Source organism: Lissotriton helveticus, chromosome 8 (assembly GCF_964261635.1).
Source record: "Lissotriton helveticus chromosome 8, aLisHel1.1, whole genome shotgun sequence".
Taxonomy (NCBI): Eukaryota; Metazoa; Chordata; class Amphibia; order Caudata; family Salamandridae; genus Lissotriton; species Lissotriton helveticus.
Window position 1 is genome coordinate 1,401,844,006 of NC_136069.1, and position 18,081 is coordinate 1,401,862,086.

Below are 18,081 nucleotides of genomic sequence, written 5' to 3' on the forward strand. Positions count from 1 at the left end.
GAGAAAGGACATTGATGTGATTCCTGACAGAAGCCAAAGTGACACTTCTTGATCTTTCACAAGCTATGTTATATATTCTTCTGCCTCAATTTTCTCAGCTGTGCATAAATGTCAGTACTAATATAGTTGTACAAAACAATTCTTACGACTTGCACGTCCCTAGGATGTCTGACCAGATTGACCCTGAGATCTCTGAAATGGTCTTTCATGGTCATAGCCTAATGGACCGATGGCAAATGTAATATTAAGTGAGTTGGGGCTTATTGTACTGTATCTTGCTCCACAATTGGTAGTTTGCCCTGTGTTGGCAAAAATATGTACTCTGAATATTTCACTCCCTTTTTTGCTAGTAGTTAGGCTTTCCTGTTTTCAGTTTCTAGTTTTGGTCAATTCTGGTGTTTTTTTTTTTTTTTTTAGTGTTTTCAAGTGATTTCAATACCTTAAATAAACAGTAGTTATCAGTGATTACAAATTTTCGCGCCATTAAAAACAATAGAAACAGTGTTTTTCCAGTGTTTATGGAACATTTTCCTTTTAATATTACTTGCTTTCTGCACTGATAGTGCATGGTATATAAACAGTGTACATACAGTATATATGAGGTCCAAATACATTTTTTGGAAATCAAACCTATTGTAGTACACCATACAATACTTCTTCAGCGAGTCTTTGGTCATGTGTGCTCGCTCTTTGCTTCCCATGTAAACTTTTGTTCTGTGAAAAGGCCCTCTCAACATTGGTACTTGAGACAGGCAATGCCAAAACAGCCAGTACACAATTTGCTAACTCTGGCCACTGACATAGCTTTCCATACCAATACTGGTGCCCTTGAAGATTGTGATTCTCTGGGCAGGTTCTACAACATTTGCGTTGAACTGGGTGCTTATGCCCTCAGAGTTATTGAAGCGGTCAAAAATGTGAAGCAGAACTTTTGAAACTATAGCGAAGATTCCCCTTTACAGAAGGTATCTAGAACCTGTACAGAGTACTACAGTGAGGTTTCATTGACTTCAAATGCCATGGTTGGTGAAGGGACATTTCTATACATCATTGCAAGACATTTCTCATACATTGTAAAATAAACGTTCCTGAATTGCTCTTCAATGTTGCTTTGCTTACCAAGTGGCAAGCACTCTGAAATGGAACATGTTGCAGTGCCAAAGTCACTAAAGGTGTCGCCCAGCCTACTCTCAAGGAGATGTTTCACATCTACACCAATTATGCTGAACACTTGCCAGATAAGGGTGTTTTCAGACTCTAGTTTTTTTTATGATGGTCACCACTGCAGTTATGTTTTTCTGTAAAAATCTAAGAATGCAGTAGAGCGTAATTTTTTTCACATCACTATCAATATGCGACCAAGGATCCTCCCATTTCCTGCCTTTGGCATCATCACTCAGCAAAAATTCTGTAAACGGTTGCCACGTGGATAATATAGCATTCCCAGCCCCTTGGACTGAGAACCTTCAGCTAAGTGACACAGTTAGGATGACTCTTTCTTTGATGCCACACAAAGCACAAAATGAGAAATATTTGCATTATAGTTCCAGCGCATAACAAAACAGTGCACCAGAATGGACTAAAAAGTCAATAGCATTCTTCATTAACCCTGAAGATTGTAAAGACTAAGAGCAAGCCATCTAACAAGTGGCAAGGATCTCTTACAGGGAAGCACTTCAGCTCAGGTATCGATTTTGACAGGTCATCACACAACTTTTTAAGACACGTAGCTGAATCACTGCAAATACAAACAATATCACTCCAATCTTTGTTGAACTTGGAAAGAACCTTTTTGTAGCAGCATTCCAAGTGACACTGCGTTCCATGTTTTCCAAAAGGCTGTTGTCATGTTTTCACCACAGTTCCAGATACTTGGTGATAGCACTCTTTTCACATATACTTGTCTCTATACCTTGCATTGAATGTTTAAAGCCGGAGGTGTTGGAAATTCACCTACTTTTAATACTGACTTACTGGAAACTGGGGGCTGATGTATCAAGGGTTTTTACCCACTTTCTGTGGGTAAATATGATGGCAAATATTGGGAAAGATTCTTATGGAACCAGCCATTTTACTTATCAGTGAAAGAATCATACGCAGCCAAAATATCAAATATGAATTTGATATTTCCTGATTCTCTATAGTTTATAAAGTAATCAAACAAGACCTAAAACATGCGTCTAAGCCCTGCATCTTTAGACCAAAGATCACAAAACTGAAAAAAGCAGAAGTAAGAAGAAACAATATGTTAGTGAAATCCCAAAATAACAAACCTCAAGCAGAATAATGTTTGTTCAGTCTTTCTTTCTGCTAGCTTGTATAACAAAGTTGCATTGTATTGGTCCCTTCAAGAAGAAAAAAAAAATACTCCTTCACTTGTCTTTTCCTTTCTTAGAATAGGCATTTAGTTTGTGGTTGTAAACATGTTTTTTCAGTGTTTATATGTTTAGACTGGTGAGGGCTATTTCCCTTTCAGTGGGGTTTTATCAGTTATTATAGGCTTAAACCTAAAACCGGACAGCCTACTAGTAGCTAACTGACTTACTTTCAGAGGGTTACAGACTTGCCTGCATAAAGCTAATTATTTCTCTTTGTATGAAACCTATATTTTCCCAGTAGGCTACTAACTTACTAAGAATGTTAATTTTTTGCCCAGGTATGCAATTTATTAGCATAACTCAGTTATCCTGATTAATCCACATATTTCCAGTGTGAAGGCCACGCATTATCTCGGGCCTCTCATTCATTATCCCGATATGGTAACTCACGGGCCCTCTGCGTACCATAGATGTGACCGTTAAAGGCACTTCTCGTCACCATGCTGTTGAAGTTTTATCCCAGATAGGGTTTGTGAAGGTATAACTCTTTGCAGCAGGCTAAAATGCTTCAATATTAAAGGTTTGCATAGTATTACTGGTGGACCCATATTCTCATATAAATGTTAGGCAATCCCATTCATACTCGAATAAAACAAATTGAATTTCTAGTAATGTGTCTAGATTAGTGACAGTCTATGTAATGGATATTGACATACAGACGTAAAATCTTTACTTTTCCTAATTATATAACTGTCACAGTGCCTGGGAACAAGCATCCCTGTGACATGCAAAAACATTGATCAAGGCCAATTTATAGTCTCAAAAAAGGTTTTCGATTCCCAACATATGTCCTATTTTGTTCACTGCTTGTCTATGTGGAAAGAAGCATGTCCGAAGAATGAGCTACATGTCAGATTGCTAATCATAAAAATGTTTGTAACTGCTTCATCCGTAGTTTATCAACTTTGGACAGTCAGGATATTTTTTTATTGTATTTTCTATTGGACTAAAATTGGGTAAGCATGGTGCTTTATGAAACCAAACAAGCACATGTGTTATGTTAAATGTGTAAAAGTTTGCCAGCAATACTTCTCCCATAGTTAATATTATTACTAACATTTGATGGGGGGTTTAGGAAGCTTTAGAATGCTAATTGTTCTCCACGGCCCACATTTATTTAACATTTGCCACAACAAAGCAAGACAACTTTCTGAGCTGTGTCAAATGGAGAGAGCAGGAATACACCATATTTACTAAGATATGACGCATTCCTGCTCTATCCCTGTGCTTGATTATTGAGTGCTGCCTAGCGCCAACATAAGCACTCTAGCATCATGGTGCAAGGGCGCCTGCGTTACCAGTTGGATGATTTATGTTCAGGAAGGAAAACATTCCTGCAACAACAAAAAAACAATCCCCAGAAGTTTCAAGAGACAGTCACTAAAATGACAGAGTAAAATTTTAATGTTATCCGTGCACTTATATGGAGCCAGTGCATCTTTTAAGAGTAGGCTAATTGTCTGTATAATTTATGTTGTTCATAGATGGCTGGTTTAGATTTAAATATTTAGTTTGTTAGATGATGTGAAAGCAGCTTTGAGTGAATTTGTATTTAATCTCCAAACCTACCCATGACTTTATATAATATTGCCTCATAATTAGTTTCTCCATTCAGCATAATTCTAATCCTATTAGTCTTGACAGTGGTAAAGCTTTGCTGAGCTATTTGAGGGTTGCCCTATATTTAACTGGGAATGTCATAATCTTTATGGTGTTTATATCACTGCAGTTTGTGGAATAAAACACCAATTCATATTATGTATGTGTTTGTGTGGATATGTATATCTATTTGTATGTCTATAGTATAGGCAAAGCCTCAGCTAGTTATGGTGCACTCTCTTCCCGTAACAATAATAATACATAGGAAATGACTTATTGTGGATCTGCACATATATTACATGCGGTGTTGTGAGGAGTAGAATTTATAATCAAAGGTGTTTAACCACAACCATGACACATGGTTAAGTCCATGCTATGAGATACTGTGACAGAGAGGAGGCTCTGTTACTATTACCAAAATTATTTTCTAATTTAAAGTAATAGTAGCAGTAATCTGTATGACAGGAGGCACTGTTTATATATGCCAATTAGATTTTACTATGGTGAAACCATGGTATTTGATCATTGCACTGTAGAAAGAAGAGTGTGAATGTCTCTTTATTATGAAAACGAATGCTTAGAAAGTCGAATTTGATACTAAAAGCAAAAAGAGGGCTTGGGTATAAATAAGGTCACTATATGTGTGTGCCAAAAAAGAGTTGAAAAAGAGATAGATGACAATACTAAATATTAATGGAAAACTACTAATGTTTAATGGAAGAGGGCAGAGAGAAGGAGCCTTAAGACCCATAACGAGGAAGGAGCAATAGTAAAGAAAGGAGAAGGTGGATGTGAAAAGAGCTACTTGAAATAGTATCAACTAAAGCTGTGTTTGCAGAAGTTGTAGAGTTAGTGCATCCAGGTGCTAGGACAGTAAAAGGAGACAGAAAAATATTGGTTCTACTGCTACAGCTAATAGCAATGATCTTAATAGCTACTATAATGGTGAGTATATATTTTTCATAAATACTTTAGTAAGAGTCAACAGTTACACTACATTAATTTTAAGAGGTAGTATTGTGTAATTTTGTTGCTAGGAAAATGTGGCTACACATGATGGGGACAGGCAAATGTATGAAATTGCTTTACAGATAGAAGGTAATTAGTTTCTATGAATGATTGTCGAGATTCTTTTTAAAGGTAGGCAGTCAGATGATGCAGAATTGTATTATTACAGAGTAGGCGTTCCCTAGAATAGGTTTTTTAAAAGGCTGTCACTTCTATTCATGACTGCTGTCTCTAAGCAAAGGATTTCTATACATACTAATTGATGGTTAGATTCTCACATGTATAATTGTTCCGTTACTTACGCACATTCCCTTGGGTGGATTGTTTTGTGACCAAAGAATTCCATATTGGGGAGAATCCTTTTTTCAGGGGGAACTACTTACATAAGATCACCGTAGGATGATGTGGTTGAAGCACCATTCTCTGCTAAGTGGGAAGTTTGTGGCCCAGATGGTGAATATAAGTGGTAAAAGAGTACATTTTGCTTAATACAACAATATCAGCAACTTAAAGTCAAGGTTGCACATAGGCTTGAAGGTTGATAATTATTACTCCCCAATTGTTTGCAGTTTATATTGTGACACTCCTTTCAATATGCCATTTTATAATTGTCGTTTAATATTACAACTTCCAAATGCATCTAAATTCCCTCTTCTGGGATTTGATCAATGATGATCAACAAACCAATAGAGAAGAAGATATGGCTAGATATGCCTGTTTGTGGGCCATACAAACTAGATAACTAAGATGATGTGAGTATTAATAGGAAATATGCGCATGGTGATCAATCTAGAAAGTTGTATTGGACGTTTGCGATTATTGTATTGAACATTTGCTGAATGCCTTAGGTGAGCGTGAGCCATGTCTCTGAAATTGGGGATTGTACAAGAGGAGGAAGTGGCAGAAAGCAACACAGATTTCATGTATCCTATACCTTTTAATTATCAGTAGTAGTAACACTGGTCTGCGCTGGATCATATTACTAATGGTATTCATTTTAAAAGAAATAATCTATGTTGAAACAAAGTAAGCTCATTATGCCAAACATAACGAGAAAATACATAAAAGGAAAGAACAAGGAAACACATAGCCCTCTGGGTGAGCAAGAATTTCAATGCAGACCTAAATTATATGTGACCAAGCTTGCTTGACAAGCGAAACGCGTAACCTGGATTAAACAACCACTGGTGTCAGTTACAACCTCTGAGTGATCGTCTTATTCATTTTTGGAAATTATCTCTGGTTGGCGTTGTTCCGCTGGCTGTGTACGATCCTCTGCAGAGGGTGATGGAAGGCAGAAGGAGCAGCCATTTGAAAAAAAACTAAAGGTTGAATAAAGTAACATTATAGTTAGGTGAATATGTCAGTGACAACATTAATGTTTTGAACTAAAAATTCCACAGAAACCCTGGGGCCCTTGAAGTCTCAGGGAGTGCCTATTAGCAATACAGGCCTGGAAGTGGGCTCCCCGGGACTTCAATGGCTTGGAAAGGGGGCCTCGTGCCCCGCAAGCCAATGTTGGTGCTGGGAACCCCATTCCCCAGGACCACCCATTGTAATCACTTAGTGCTCTCGTGCCTACCCAGGGCACCAATCATACACATATTGCGGACACAGGGGGAGCCCCATGGCCAAGTCTGCTTCCCTGCATTGCTCCCGCCCAAAGGGAGCAGCTATTTATGCTTCTTCTTCTAGGCAGGAGCAATCAGTTGATCTGTTTCCCTGCCCGCTTCAGTGTAGGCAAGGAAACAGTGCCCCCAGCCAACCAGAGCATTTTTAAAGCTCCTGCTCACTTGGAACAGACTTTGTGTTTGTTCCCGTTTGGCAGGAGATTTCAAAATTAGGAGTGGCCGGTGCAGATAAGCATGGTGGGGCAGGGTTGAGAAGAATCAACAATGAGGGAAAATGTAAATTAAAAAAAGAAAGCCACTTACCTTGTGACTCAGTGATGCAGCAAGCGCAAGGTAAGTGGCTTTCTTTTTTTAAATTTAATTTTCCTTGGTTGTCTTTTGTCTCGCCCTCCTCCTCGCCACCCCCTCCCCACCACTCTTACCTCCACCGGCTGTTCCTGTTAAAAATGCTCCCACCCGACGGGCACACATACAAGCTTCCCTTCCCGCTGCAGTGTGGGCAGTGACACTGCTGTGTCCCATGGGTACGATCACTGGGACAAAGCAAGTGAGCCGGCCCCAGGGGATGAAGTCCATGGGGCCATAGAAGGCTTAGTGAAGGGGACCACTCGGTCCCCATCCTCTTCTTTTGCCATTTTGGCCCAAGAGATGGGCTCCTCGGGCCTATAATTGCTCAAGAGGGAGCCTGCATCCCCTCAATTAAATATATTGGCCCGGCGGTTGGGATCCCTGGGGCCTTTGAAGTCTCAGGGAGGGGTGATGCTCGGCCTTCTCCCATTTGTATGACAATTTGGGCCTGAAGGAAGGCTCCCCGGGACTTAAATGGCTTGGGAGAGGGGCAGTGCTGTCCTCTTACCTCATGTAATGTGTCTCCAGGGGTAGCCTCCCCGGGCCTGTAATGGCCCAGGGAGGGTGGCTGCGCACCCCTTCCCTTAATTAAACAATGGGGCCTCGGGCCGCTATTTCTTTTATCGATCTTGCGGGAGTCCCACAGTTTCACTACAAAAATTGCTGATTTATTTTTTAATTTTGGCCTGGGTGGTGGGGGTAGATCCATCTGAGTCCCATCCATGGGTTTTAGGGGGACAAGGTGCCCCAACACTGCCCCCTTATATTATTATTTGTTTTTATTTACTTATAGACAGGGACTAAGTCCAAAGTCCTGTAATGGCTGCCAGCAAAATCTTCCTTATGTTGCAGTCAGATAGTCAGAGCCCTCACTCCTGTGGAAGTCTGGCTCCCAGGGAAGCAAGACGATCCAAGAGAAAAAATCTCCTTGGGTCAATCGGAACACTTTATTTTTTAAACTTGGGCTTGAGGGACTCTCGCAAGAGTCCCTCAAAACCAGCCGTTCAGATATACAAATATTTTTCAACCTTAATTTCTCGAAAACTACTGAATCGATTTGCATCAAATCCCAAAGAGCTAAATCTGTGGACCAAGAGCTAGCTAGCTTCCTAGCAATTTTGGTGTAATTCATTCAACAGTTTTTGATGTAGGCCATCTTAGCCCCGCTTGACAGATCATCCCGAAATTTTCCATGCACAAACTAGTTATAGCGTAGCCCCTTTCGTGGTGATTTGCCAAAGTTATTAGCAACACAAAAAATAAATGCTTTTCTTATGGAACAGCTGACCTAATGTTTACTACCTAGTTGCAACTGCGACTGGGTCATATTATTCACAAAAAAAGGATAAGGTACTGTTATAGTTAGGTATATATGTCAGTGACAACATTAAAGTTTTGAAATAAAAAAACACAGAAATTCACCAGTTATAGTTAGAAGAGTAAGTAATGCACTGCTTATGACCTCACAAATTAAATCACTCATGACATGTCCAATGACATCATTTATGACATCACTGGGGACATCTCAAATGGTGCAGTCTCCCTCCCCAACCCTTATTGGGTCCTGGGGATCCTATTCCCTGGCATGACACCAATGAAAAGGGGAGGGGGCCATGTGGCACCTTTTTGAAAAGTTATTAGCAACACAAAAAAAGGTTTTTCTATGAAACAGCTGACCTAACTATAACTATCCAGTGGCAACCGCCACAGGATAATAAATATATATGTGTATATGTTTCTTGTGCCTGCTTCATGTGCTGCTTATGACCTAACATATTACATCACTCGTGAGATGTTAAATGACATCATTGACATCACATACCTGTTTTACTGACTTATTATAGCTAATAATGACTAATTATCCTTGTGTAATTCATATGACAGTGTTTGATGTCTCCATGTTTTTAAAATTCCAGGTGTTACCAATACTCAATCTAATGGTACTCAGTTTATTGACTTTGGAGGGTTAAAATGCTGAAATGGTCCTGTCAGGATTCCAAGTTGGAATCTATATCGTCCAGCAAATATCTGCTGCCTTATTTCACTGACTTGGGGGCAGCATGCTCCTGAATGTACATAAACAAGGCTCACAAATGGGAAAACGCTTTGCAAATCGAGCCCTCTAAGTTTTGTAATACTGCTCCTGTGCCCATGGGGGACAGATTCTGTTAATCATTTTCGTTAGAGTTAAATTCCTGGTATGTTACACAGTCTGAAATGGGAGAAGGGCTGTTTAGTACATTAGAGCTATTAAGTTATAATAATCTATTCAAGATTCATCGCTTCTCATGTTTTAATGAGTGTGCTTAAGTTTTCAGTGGGATGAGATTCCAGTCCCTGATAGCCAGATGATACTGATGTGTCCATCAGAAGTGGTGTTCTATTCATAACCTGCTTAAAGCTGTCTATGAAGAAGCCTCATCTATTTGACCATAGTATTGAGACAATGAAGTCAAACATCCTTTACTGGAGAGGCATTGGTTTAATCTCTCTAAATAGTGTTTCCAAGTGCGAGTTAAATAGCCAGATGGTAACACTTTCCCCCCTAGCAAAGCTCTAACTATGGGAAGCAGATACTTTGCAGTTGTGCATTTTTGGCAGAAATTTGCTGAGTCTGTGAGAGAGAGAGAGGAGATATCCCATGCCAGTGATGTGTGTCTTTCGTATATAAAGAAAGAGCAGTAAAGAAAAATATAAAACAGACTTGAGCGAAGATTAGCAGGCTCAAGTTTATGCCCCATGTATTTAACTAACCCATAGTCATATGGATTTAATTGTTGTAATGTTAATATTTTAGCAAGTATTCGAACAGGTTTTTGAACAGCCATATCTGTAAGGCTTTCTTTGATAAGATAATGTTGCATGATCTAGGCTGAATAGTTTCCTTCCCAGCCTTTCCACTTGCTAGTAATAGGTCACTTCTTGTAGGCTTAGGTGAGTCTCCAAAGAATATGTAACCAAATTCACGAATAGCATATATTACATTTATGCATGAGTGAGAACGTTTTTGTAACTGTTAATCATATTGCACTTTCTGGAAAAAATGCAATATTTAAAAAAGAATAACTCAATCTATTTTTTTTAACAGACTAAGACTGCCTAAATGAAAATTTGAACACCCTTGTGATGCTATCATTTGGTAAGTAACATCTGTTAATTTAATTATACAGTATACTTGTACGACAACGTTCTTAAGTCTGTTCATTCTGAAACAATTTTCAACATAAACACAACTGTAATAAGGGTATCAAAGCAGATAAATGCAGGGCATTCAAATGATGCCATCAACAGGCACCAGAAATCTACAGGTGAGGTCACTGGCTTTCCATGTGTGGATTAACAGTATTGGTAGAAAGGAAATAATGTCTGGGAGTCTCAGAGCATGGTAAAGGAGAGGTGGCAAAGCCATAGACTGCCCATATTTTGTGGTGACCTAAATAGAAGTTTTAAATGTTTCTATACTTTGCCAGGAACCTTGTGTAATCTTAGCAGTACAGTATTGATTTTGCTGTACCTTTTGATAAGAGGTTCTGTTCTTTTAGGCAGACGTAATATTAGTATAGCTGACTGCTTCATGAGTAGAATGTTGTTTCAAGTTTTAATGTGATTATTGTACTATAGGGTGTGTCATATTATGTTAAATTCTGTGACCCACTAGTTTGAAAATATTATGCATCCCTCTATGGTTTTACTTATGATAACCTTTTCAGAGATGAGGGAATCATTAATAATATTGGGGTTTTAATTCTGTGTACTTTGGAATCTTTGAAATCTTGAAAGGAAATAGGTGAGTTTGGAAGAGGTGAAGACGTCTGTTTGCATTGTATATGAAATCAAGAACACGTTCTGTTTGATCTCTTGAGGACCAAGAGTCTCTCTAGTGGGCAGAGATATTATGGAGAAAGGCTTTGCACTTTGCACTACAGCATCTGTACTTTATCCTTTTGAGAATTACACGATGAGTTTCAATTGAGAGAATAGAATACTTTTATTATTCACCATGAAAGTTGACCTTACTATACAGATTGTAATATCCAAGCATAGCAGTTAAAACACACTATAAATAAGGCACCATGGAATACCCAAACGGTGACAGTCATTAGCCAGAGAAACACTCTGTACCAATTCCCAAAGAATTTGCAGCGCCTTACTACTTTAGCTCTCCCTGATTCCAGGAATAAGCCTGGATTACCCCTAGCTTACTCCTGAAATTCATATATAAGGGAGGAGTACTAACAAGGCAAGTCACACTTACTCACACACATCAGTATTGGTGAATTAGGCCCAGAGTACAAGCAAAGATAGCAGTTATATATAGAGAGCTGCCAGCTGTTTAAGTTTTGTGTGATATTATGTGCTCACTGAGAACGTTGAGAAGCTCCTTGAGCCCTGGGAGCCACCCATTTTTATAGTAAACCAGATGTCCATTTATTTTATATTCAATTTTTTATTAATTAGAAACTTAAAGCAAGATTTAAAATACTCAGGTACTTGCCTTCAGTGCCAGTCAGCAATACCTTATGCCTAAACTTCCCTTATGAAAGTTTGCGAGTGCTGTGGGTTTGAAAGAGTGCATAATAGCCATAGTGACCTAACATTTTCTGTTAATCATTGTTTGCTTTAGTAAGGTAACTGTAAGGTAAGACATACAGATGTATGTCTTTCCTTGATTTTGGTTATGTATCCATGGAGTTGTCTGTTCTGCTTCCTTAAACTTTCACTTGATAGGTGCACTTGTAACTGTCTCTTGGTTGTTTGGCAAGAGACAGTTCGCTGTTCTGCAAGAATGAAAATGCATCAGTGCTGAAGTGTTCCATGCTTGAGTATCATATTATTTAATTATTAGAGCTCATGAAAAACAGAGCAAAGGACCATAAACTTGTATATGTTATCAGGAAAATATTATTTAGCAGATTACATAAAGCTAGAAGGCATCTGTGGTATGTTATGGGATATGATTTTTGCTACATGCAGATGATAGGCATGTCTCTATGCCCCAGAAAATAGACTAAAGTTGTCAATCTACATGTGATTTGCAGCCATAGTTGGAAACATAAGGCAAAATATATATTACTTTTCTTGTTTTCAATTTAAGAGTATTGCTTTTACCTCACATGGGAAAACATGTCACCTGTGGACCTCAAAGGCTTGTTTTTAGTTTATGTTATGTTATGTTATATAGATTTCTAAATTGCGTGGTTACCCCCAAAGGGGCCTCTCAGCGCTAGTCACAGGTGAGACACTGCAGCAATAGGACGGAGAACAGCAGCCTAACTGGAGAACAGCTGGGATTCCAGCTGTTTCCGGAATTGCAAGTGATACTGATATCTTGTATTAATGTCTGCAGTCAAAAATTAACATAATTCTCCATTTCAAAACATTTTGACAGGGCCGACTCCATGTTAGGTTTATCTTCATTTTGTTTTTCTTTAAAAAATCTGTATTTACATTAAAGTATTAAATTATAAGTCGGACCAGTGAGGAAGCAGGGGTTTCTATAACTCAGTTTTCAGGTGCAGTCATTAAGTAACCCCTGCCACTGGTCATATGGAACTTTGTTTTTCGACAAGGAAAAGTAAGGAGCAATTATCTACAAAGCAAAAATCATTAAAGACCTCTAGTACAGTCAATAAAGAGAATTAGTGTGAGTTAAAAGATTTTAATTTAAATTCTTTTAGTCTTTCATTTTTGCATTCATTAGTTATTAATCTTTATATTTCAGCATTAAAAGTTCATGTAATCTATTAATCGATATGTGATTATAAAATAGAACATCATGTTTGGTAAAATCACAGTTAATATAGTAATAATATAGCAAGAATGTTACATAAAGGAAAATACCCTATTTTAAATTAAGTTGGAATAATGAGAGAACAAGTTGTCAGTTCAGATACCCATAAAGAGTACTGATAAGAGAATCATTGTGCAAGCATAAAGTCTTTGCATAATAAGCTGGAACTTATTCTCAGCTCAAGTTATCAGCAAACAATTCTGATAAATCTAAGTAAGGCAACCTATCATGAAGAAAAAGCATCAGAAACTCAAAGGCAATTCTCCAGTCAGAGGGTTGGGGAAGGAATCTTAGAATATAGGAATCTAGCGGGTTCTGTAGGATCACACACAAAAATAAACTAACAATATTCTATGTTGCAACATTATTTCTTACTTTTTCTTTATCCTCCAAGACAATTTCACTAACCTTCTGGGAATAGGCAAACTCCCAACGTTCCCATACAGGCACATTGGACTTTCAGACATTAAATCCTGAAAAGTTACATCATTGGTGTTTTGTGGTGCAAACAGTTCTTCCCATGAACCATTCTTTCAGTCACCTCCTCTTATCTTGGTGAGAACTTACTATCAGTTGCCTAATATAAAACAAGTGTCGATTCACTAGCTAACAGTAGGCTTCTGGAAAAGTATAGCATTTGAAACAAAGAGAAAAACATCATGCATGTGCAAACAAATATTTAATGTGAAAAATAGGCCTTTCGGTGTTAATGCATTATTTTGCAGTTAACATGGCATCGACAGTTAGGCTAACTTAATGAGCACTTTTATTTATTTGAAGGCCTATAAAATTTAAGTATGGTTACCTACTACAAATGTGCATGTAGCATATGTGTTATCCAAACGTGAGTGTTGCACATTAATAATGAAAGCAATATGAATCAAAACAGAGACAAATGAGGAATAAAGACCTTGTATGTTTTTTTAGTCAATACAAATTCTGACAGGACAATTTCTCTAAACCCAATGAGAAACAAAATTTAAGAGAGAAAGGGAGCTAGAGACTAGAGGGGCCATCTGGTGAATTATGTCACAGTAGTCTAAAATCTCAAGCAAACATCATCAAACAAAGGAACTCTCTAGAATATTTTTTCTTAGTGGGGGACAGTGAAGCAGGATTGGGTAAAGAAAACAGTTTTTTCCTTCACTGGATCGCCCCTTTAAAAAATACACAGTGAAACATCTAGTTGGAAAGAAAACTGGTAATTGATAAATAAATGGCCATTCATATCTAAAAGTTGATTCAGCAGAGGGAAAAATTCAGTGTTGTTGTTTTGGGTGAAATTTATGATATTATAAAATTGTTACTAAGTATGTAGTTGTATTGTGTTCTAGGACACATGCTTCTAACTGACGCACAACATTCTATTTTGTGGAGTGTGGTATGCACCCACTTTTATGTCTGAAGCATTGCACAAAAAGTATTGAACACTTTTCCAATTTGCTTCCAACCCATATTCTTTTTTATTTTAACTGTTTTTATTTTTAAACATCAGCCAAGACATCAGCAGGTGAACCTTATACACAGTAGAGTTTACATTGTTACAATCAATTGTCACTTTCAGGGATACAAAGATTACAGTGTTGGAGTTAATTCCCCAATGCCCCCCCCCCACCAACCCATACTCTTGAAGACTTTGAAGATCATGTATAGATTCTGCAAGTGTAACTCTAACCACTTTATAATTACCAAATCTACTGGATTTATTGTCCCAACAAAAATTGATTAATTGCTCATATTTGGTTTACATTCATCCTTGCAGTGGGTGTAAGAACCACAGTCTCTTTCATTTGTTTTAATGTTCACTCACTTTCACTTGAAAGCCAGAAGCCTCAACTCTGTTAGGTCTGATTTTTACAGAAAAGATAAACTAATCACATTTTCTTTTGCAGGTAGTTACAATCTAACAATGAAATACAATGTGTAAATGTGATTTGGATTATATTTAACCCCTTTGGCCACTTCTGGCTTTATGCCCATTTATATTCTGGGATGTGTTTTGTCTTCACAATTATTTGTGCAGGCTTAAAAATCCTAGCATGCAAAGTGATGCAGTAAAAGACTCACCCACCAAATACACTGCACAGAATCTCACGCATGACGTGACAGATGAAATTACAAATGATACTGATAACACCACTGGTACCATTACATTTCATCTTTCAGTTGACATCTTGGTTTGGATATGTGCTATCGTGTAATGGTGTTAGGATGTTACATTCTGTTATTTATTGGTATAAATATTGAACGGTGCATTTGGTGGGTAGGTATGGTTCACATGTTGGAAGCAGAGTCTGTGTACTCATATACCTAAGGAGACTTCTTGGATGTACTTGAAGAATTTGCAAGCCTGAGCTCAGGTTCGCAAACCTGAACCCCACTGCTCCCTAATGCAAGCTGAAGGAGTTTGCAAACCCAAACTATACATGTGAACCTAGTACAAAACTTTCCTTTTTTTAAAAAGGCATACTTTTTTAGGTCGCTTGTTGGATGGGGTCCATTTAGTGGCCTAGAAATTGTTTTCATGGCAATGGGGGAAAAACATAGAATTTCTAAATTTGGCAAATTTGCTCATTACAAATGGCAATCAGAAAATAATTAAGATGTGATGAACAGAATGCATGAGTTTTGTGGTGGCAAAGTCAACTTACCAGATAAACAGTATTCATCCTTTCAGTCAGCCCATAATCTTTTCAAGTGCAGAAATCTCAAAATCTACTGGACGTACTTACACCAAACAACAAAAAACCCTCTTTCTAAGTAAAGTCATTCCTTCATACCAAGTTCGGGGTAAAGCGATTTAGCATTTGTTGCTATAATGGAGAGCACAATTTCCTATGGAGCTTGAAATGCTTCTTTTTTGAACTCCTTAATCTTCCCACTAGATGGATCTGTAAGAACCTTAGCATATGAAAACTTAACAGATTATTAAATGGCACTAAAGTTATAAATCAAAATAAAAATTGCATTCTGTCTGCCCTTTGCTGACCGCACTGGCACTTTCAATTCACAAGAGACTGGTGAACGCAGCAGCTGCACATAGGCGCACGTCTGTGAGATTCACTGAACTCTTCTTCTCGGTGCTGCTAGGCCACTATAAGGCCAGGGCAAGACCATGGCTATTTCCCCACTATCAGCTGTTAGCTTGCTTTAAAGGCAGCCAGAGGCCGCTTCAGTAGGGGTTGCCGGAGGATGGCCACCACAGGGGGAGGGCTCTCTGCTGCAGAACTGAACAACACTCACTCCTAGACCTACTCTCCACACAGTCAATGTTCTGTTCTGTCAGGATTTGGAAAACTAAATTAACTTAGTGAATTAGATGCTGAGGTCTGTATCTGATAGAGTGAATATTGAAAGTGCTAATTGAAGGAAGGTATCTGCCACAGATTTTAGTTGTCTGGTGTGGTAACTGGTTGAAGAGCTGGAGCAACACTGTTTTGCCACCTTAGGCTGTTGTAAATGGTTACTTTCCACTGGAACACGCAACCCCTGTGCTGCGTTTGGCTGGAAATACAGCACCCTTTGGTGACATCCTTAAAGTAAGTAACAGAACATAGAGCAATCACAGAGACAAAGCAACATAACACAATTAAAACATAGAAGGGTACAATACAAGCTGTGGTCCGTAGTGGGAGTACCTGCCAGGCGGTGACGTGGGGGGGGGAAGGGCAGGGTGGGGGGTAGTAAACTATGGATTACGGAGGTTTACAGGTAAATAAACATATAAATAAATACAACAAATTTTGCTGCGTGCAATGCATCCCCAAATGCAATGCAGTGCGCACAACAAAATTTGTTTTATTTATTTATATGTTTACTTAAATGTAAACCTCCGTAATCCATAGTTTACCACCCCCCAACCTGCCCCTCCCCTCCCCACGTCACCTCCCAGCAGGTACTCCCACTACCGACCATGGCTGTACAATACAGCAAAACAGAACACAATATAGCAACCACAGAGCAGCACACTATTACTTTGCAAAATGCAGCAGAAAAACTCAACAACTCAAACAATAACACCACTTATTTTCAGCACAATACAAATATACACAAATATTCTTGTCAAAGATTACCTCCTCCAGAAACCTGCTTTCATAATATGGTGGTAAAAGGTGTTTGCACTATGCACTGCTCTACCTAACACCAAGGGTGTGTGAAAATGTTTTATAATTTGGCCTTGAGAGTCATTTCTGTTAAAGTATATCCCTCTTTATGTACTTTAATACATCCTTTTCCATGCTCTTTACGTTCTTCTGATTTGGACATCAGTCCTTAGAATGCACTGTTGATACTTCAGTTTCTAGTCAGTATCTTTGGTGGAATAGAGAGCTTGTTGAGCGCGTTGTCCAGGATGAAATACTGATATTTCACCTTAGACAGTAGGCAGAGAGGGATACCCAAGGATGATGGCCAAATTTAGAGTAATACATTTACAAAAGTCCTAACTAGCATATCTGTTTGCTTGTCTGTGAGCAAACCTCGAGATAGAGTACTTGAAAGGGACAGAGAGAACCATCCACAACAGAAAGTTTAACATGGGTATCATCAAGAAGCATTTTTCCTTCTTGGTATTCCAAGTTACAGCATCAATAATGTGAGCTTCTCTCTCTTTGCCTATGATGACACTCCCCACACCGTGTTGGAAAACAACTTCATTATGCATAATTTATCTCATACAATTTAAGATTGCTTCCCAAGGGATGTTGGGAATCAGCGACATGCCATCTCTTTAGGCATGTATTATGAAATATTTACTACTATGAGGTCTACTGCAGGCTCAGAGTGGCTTTGCTTTGCTGGAGACTGCCTATTCTGGCTCACCTGAAAGTTACACATTGTGTAAAAAGCATCGATCACGCATGAGATGTAACTGAATGTAAGGCCAACGAGGCATTGTGGTTTCTAGTGGATCATAGTTCAGGCATTACCTTTTTAGGTATCGCTCCTAGCGTTGCACAGCGCAGCAGTGCGAGACATTTAGTGAGAGAAAAACGGGGTTTCAGCACTGACCTTGGAATCGCACACACTCGTGCGTGTGCTTTTCCTTTAGTGCTACCCCATTGGCCTTTGCGTGTGTCTTTTTATAAAAGACTGCACACAATTGGCCACAGGCGGGCACATTACTCCGCCCTTGGCCTATTGGTGTCTATTACGCGCCTGGTGCGCGTAATAGACACCAATAGGCCATGTGGTTTTGATTATCATGCCCAGACACGGGCACAATAATTGCAACCACATGGCTTTTATGGAGCGCGCGCGCACACCACTCGCGGGCTTCTTGGATCCATTTCACGGGGAAGCAACCAAATGAAAGAACCGCTGACGT

The 18,081-nt window shown here is 38.8% G+C and overlaps 1 long non-coding RNA gene across 4 annotated transcripts in view; it reads left to right on the top strand.

Moving 5' to 3' along the window:
* LOC144773384 (uncharacterized) overlaps window positions 1-18,081 on the top strand; it is an 898,081-nt gene that overhangs the window by 723,640 nt on the left and 156,360 nt on the right. For all 4 annotated transcript variants that reach the window (XR_013599969.1, XR_013599968.1, XR_013599971.1 and 1 more), the window contains exon 6: window positions 10,053-10,103. This is a non-coding gene — a long non-coding RNA (uncharacterized LOC144773384). The remainder of the gene's footprint in view (window positions 1-10,052; window positions 10,104-18,081) is intronic.